This window comes from Capsicum annuum, chromosome 10, assembly GCF_002878395.1.
Source record: "Capsicum annuum cultivar UCD-10X-F1 chromosome 10, UCD10Xv1.1, whole genome shotgun sequence".
In the NCBI taxonomy this organism is placed as follows: domain Eukaryota; kingdom Viridiplantae; phylum Streptophyta; class Magnoliopsida; order Solanales; family Solanaceae; genus Capsicum; species Capsicum annuum.
Window position 1 is genome coordinate 19,840,324 of NC_061120.1, and position 5,713 is coordinate 19,846,036.

A 5,713-nucleotide genomic window follows, 5' to 3' on the forward strand; every position below is an offset into this window, starting at 1 on the left:
ACATATTATATAAGTGCGATATAGTGGGTCATTTTTGGACGGTTTATATACATCCTTGACATTTTCATCTCCTCATTGTATTCCTCTCTATTATAGTGAATTTTCTCTCTTCTGTCCGTGGTTTTTCCCGTTGAGGATTTTCACATAAATTTGAGTGTGTTTTTCTTGTTTTCTTTCGTATTGTGGTATTACTTATTGCTTTCCGTTTTGTAACAATTATCTTCTTATTTATGATTCTTAACATGCATGTAAAAAGGAAAATAATCAACTAATATGGGATGGAGGTAGTAATTTTTTTAGTTCCTCCGTCCCGCTGACTTGACATAGAATTTAAGAAAGAAATGAACACTTTTGAAAGTTGTAGTCTAAAATAAGTAGAATTTTTGTGTGACTGTAAATCATTTTACTAAGGGTGAAATAAGTGTTTTAATATTAAATTAATACTAAAAATAAATATGCGTAATTATTTTTTAGATTGACGAAAAAAATGAGAAATATAAATTGAGGCGGGAGTAATAAAAAAGAAACACGGTTACCAAGAGGAGTGGGTGCAAATCTTTTCGGATAACTTGATTTTTATGATTGTTTATTTAACATTCATTGTCTTCAAATCATTCTCATCAATGCTCCAAAAAAGGAATATCAAAAACAATATTTTTGATATGAATTATGAATGAATAAAATACAATTGCTCCAACGGCCCTACTTAGCCCCATATGTTCATATCATCTGTTTCACCAATATCTACTTCTTCGTGAATATAATAACAACAATAATTCGTGATGATTTTTCCAAATATTAAATTAGCAACGTATAATTGTATGTGCAGTATAAATGAAGGGAAAGCTAGATATAGAAGCTCAACCTTTTCCCTCCGCTATCTTTAGAATTTTAATCGATTCTCTCGTTTGCACCTTTTGCTGAACAATTAATTGGGTCTTGGTCTTCATCACCCAGGTAATGATTAATACTCAGGTTCAGTTGCCTTTCTTATTTAGAGATAGGAACTTGCAAAATTACTTGCTATCTAGCTAGATGTTAATATGCAAATGTTATCAATGAATGAAGTAAATATTGAGTTAGTCAACTTTGTTGTAAAATGATTTTCTCTATAGCGAAAGAGCGTTTTGTTTATTTAAGGGGTCGTTTGGTAGAGTGTGATAAAAGAACTAATGTATGTATTAGTTCTATGCATTGCTAATACCTTATTTGGTATATTTTATTAATAGTAATACAAAGTTTTCAACACATGCATTAATTGACTAAATAACTAATTTGCCCCTCAATTTTTTTTTTCAATTTCATTTCCGTTCTTGTTCCAAAAATATACTCAATTCACAAATTGAATCTTATAAATAATATAAATTGTTGCAAAGTAGCTTATTTTTTGAATCTTTTATGTCAAAGGAAATTAAATATTATAATTTGCTCAAGTTTTTTCTCCATTTAATTTTTCTTGTTCTTTCAATTTCTTCTTTTCCAGTAAAATGACCAATCTTGTATGCCGATTTAAATTTATTTCTTTTTTCTCGACAACAAAACCGGCTTTTCGGTTAATCTCTGTTTAACTTTTCACATTCACTGAGAAAAAAGTTCGCCGGTTTGTTGCCCAAAATTTTTGGTTTAAAAGAAGTGAACATTATAACGAAGTGGAGAGGGTATTTTTATCAAATATTTTTTTTATAAAAATTATATAAAACATATTATTTTTAATATATCAAATCAAACACTGCATAAAAAAATATAAGGATAATTAATGCAAGTATAACTAATACAAATATTATCAATACAAACATTACTAATACACCATTTTTTTCATTATTCTTATACACTTTGTTCGAATTTTTGCCTTGATTTTCTTACCAAATTTAAGTTTTATTTTTCTTAAAGAAAAATATAATACTTCTCCATATTAGGCTAACCTCTTTCTAAGAGGAAAGGTTTTGGAACTCTATAAATAGAAGACTCTTCCTTCTTATATTATAACACAATAGCATCCACAATGTAATCTTTAAAGAATTTTGTTTAGGAGAGATTTCTTTCGATAGGTTTTAGGTTTTTCAATTTTATTTTTAATATATAGGTCGTTTGGCCTAATTACATCAATTATATGTCTTTTTTCATATATTTTTATTTGTCATCTGAATTATCACCATATTAGTTTACAAATTTTAAGCTTCCGCATGACGCTCTCTTAATTTCGAGCCCAACAAGTGCTATCACAACCAATGGTTCAAAGATCTAGTGGTTTGGTAAATGAGATTGAAGACAAGTTCAAGGGGGTTCAAATTAATTTGCACTTAATTTGATGATAATGAAATATATGTACAAAAAACTACATGTGGAGAAAAAAGTTTCAAATAAAATTTTAACAATCCTGCTGCTAATCCATCTTTAAAATCAAATTAATTTTCAACCCATGTTTATGGGCTCCAACTTTTAGTCCCGTTTACTTTCAATACTTGAGTTTCTTTCAACTCGTGCATTTATTTTTTACACATGAGCTTCACTCCTAACCCATGCTCACTTTCAATGCGTAAGACTCCACTTTCAACCCTGTTTACTTACAACATAGGGCTCAAATAATACCAACTCATACTTTTATTTTTAATGTATAGGACTCCAATTTTTTACCCATATCAGAGTCCAGAACCAAAATATGTTGTGAAGCTAAAATAAGTACCAAAATATATCATATATTTAAAATGTTACTATAGTATGTTTAACTCTCTTTTTAAGAGAGTTATATGTATTATTTTTAACGGAAGTTCAGAAACTGAGTTAAAATTTTAGAAAAGTGCATAACTCTCTTTTTAAGGGAGTTAGACATTTTTTTTTACATAACTCGCTTAAAAAGAGAGTCATGTAATAGAAGTTACATAACTTTCTTTTTAAGTGAGTTATGCATTTTTTCTACATAACTCACTTAAAAAGAGAATAAAATGCATAGCAAAGGCCTTATAAAATAGAACTATCGTCATCTAGTTTTTTTCATGTGTTGTAGACTTATAAAAGTGAGTTGACCTTTGCTTATAGTGAAAATAATATGTAACTTGGTACGTAATTTAATAAGAGTAAAATTCTGAAATAATCATAAATTTCAAATTGTTTCAGAATTTTGACTTTAATTTTAGTCATTTATAAATTTTTTAATGCAAATCGCATTTAAATACAATGTCAGATATACAGTAGTATATAAAAAAAATAGAAACTTGTATATTATAAAATAATGTTATTTGGATGGAAGTATTAACTTGAACTTGTAATTTTTTTATTGCAAAAATTCAGTAGCCTTTTCTCCATGGGTGAAGATAAAAAAGTTATAACCTCAACTAGGTATATACAAACTAAATATACGACGGAATATGATACGTGATTACTCAAATGACTCTATGAATTTGCATCGATACTTTCACATTTCTATCTCCCCCCCCCCCAGAATTCTTTAGAATTTTCAATGCTTAACTTTCAATTCGATATGTAAATACCACGTCTTATTCATGATTTGTTGAGTTTCAGACCTATATTATTCCGATTCATTTCTAGAAAAAAAAAAAAAAGAAAAGAAACGGACCATAATGAAAAAGAAGGGCAGGTTATTATATGTGAGATCAATAATGTGCTTATATTAATTATGAGAAATAATCGAACTATCGTCATCTAGTTTTTTTCATGTGTTGTAAACTTATAAAAGAGAGCTATGTATTTTTTTCTCTTTTTAAGTGAGTTATATAAAAAAAATGCATAACTCACTTGAAAAGAGAGTTATGTAAAAAAAAAAAAATGCATAACTTCCTTAAAAAGAGAGTGATGTATTTTTCTAAAATTTTAACTCCGTTTCTAAACTTTCATTAAAAATAATGCCTATAGCTCTCTTAAAAAGAGAGTTAACATATTATGGTAACATTTTAAATACATGATATATTTTGGTACTTTTTTTTAGTTTCATGACATATTTTGATTTCGGACTTTTCATATTAACTTTTAATCATGGTAAACAACAGTGATATATGGAGATCATGTGAAAGAAGAAGGAAAATCAAGATTATTTTGTTATAAAATCAAGCCAAAAGGGGAGATTTGTTAGGGCTTTTGCCCTGATTTTCTTACCAAATTTAAATTTTATTTTTCTTAAAAGAAAATATAAAACTTTTTCATATTTGGCCAACCTCTTTCTAAGAGGAAAGGTTTTGGAACTCTATAAATAGAAATCCTCCTTTCTCATACAATAACACAATAACATTCACAATGTATTTTGTAAATAATTTTTGTTTAAAGGGAGATTTCTTTTTAGGTTTTTCAATTTTATTTTTAATATGTAGACCGTTTGGTCAAACCATATTAGTAATATATTTTTTTCGTATATTTTTATTTATCATCTGAATCATCACCATATTAGTTTGCAAACTTTAACCTTCTACATGACGCTCTCTCAGTTTCGAACTCAACACACCCTGCCATACGACCATAAGTGTTTCTCCACTTGGTTGTTTTGCATTATCAGGGAAGTAGTTGGAAAGTGATGGCGACACGTAATGTCAAAAATTTCAATTGGTTCCCAATTTTTGTTTTTTTAATAATATCGCATATTTTAGGTGATAAATTATCTTGTTCCCTTCCCTACGGGAATAAAAAGGAACGAACAGTTGCATTTCTGCTTTAAAATATGAAACAACGATTGATCATCATAAACGTACATACATAATAATGCATAAAAGGGACAGGGCGTCTCAACCATAAGGGATCTAAGGAGAAGTTCTTACAAGGGTCCTTATCTTAATTTTTTTTAATATATTAATTTATTTAAAATTTATTTCTTTAGCTTTTTATGATGCAGATTTACTAATAATTTTATAAAGAAAAATCATTATTTCACATCTGCACTTGTCATTACAATTTACATTATTATTTTAACTTTACGTATAATTATTCATCTGCTTAAACAATTTTCAAATTAATTAAATACAACTTTAAAATCACATTCTCATTCGCATAACGAAGAGTGCACTACACACATGGCATATCATTACCACATTAGCTCCATATCTTTGCCACGTAAGAATTACTATTTTTTTCTTTTTTTAAAAAGTAATTCGATATATATATATACATACATATTAATAATAATAGTAATAAAAAAATACCCCCCACCACCACCTTCACCATTTTCTTTCTTCTTCAAACCATCCCACCCCTATCTTTCTTTCTCCTCTTCCAACCCCACCTCCATCACTGCAAATAGGGGTGTACATAGGTCGGGTTGGTTTGGTTTTCTATTGAAAAAAAATCAAACCAATTATGTGTTTTTTCTCGGTTTTTCTCAATTTTTTTATAATCTTTATTTTTACAATTATATTGTGATTGAAGTTTAGATCAAGTATATTTCATTCATGTGCTAATGAAAAACCACAATTATGAAAAATTGAGGAGCGAAAACTCTCTTGACACTAAAAAATAAGATGAAGAGTGAAAAGTTTAGGTTTTATGTTTATATTGGGTTTTGGATCATTTTATTAACAATTAATGGATAAATATTACAATTTAAAGGATCAAATATGAACATATATATATATATACACACACACACATATATATATATACATATCTACTTTCTAAATATTGAAAATTAATAAAACTAATTAAAAATGTATTTAAAAAGTAGATTATAATTAATATTTTATGTATAAAAAGTTAAATAATATACATGCATATA

General features: G+C 27.6%; 1 protein-coding gene across 1 annotated transcript in view; it reads left to right on the forward strand.

Moving 5' to 3' along the window:
- The first annotated feature begins 809 nt into the window (after positions 1-809).
- The window catches only part of LOC107845292 (major facilitator superfamily domain-containing protein 12), a 27,787-nt gene continuing 22,883 nt past the window's right edge, over positions 810-5,713 (forward strand). The window contains exon 1 of the mRNA XM_047398543.1: positions 810-957. The gene's annotated coding sequence lies outside the window, so the exon portion shown is untranslated. The remainder of the gene's footprint in view (positions 958-5,713) is intronic.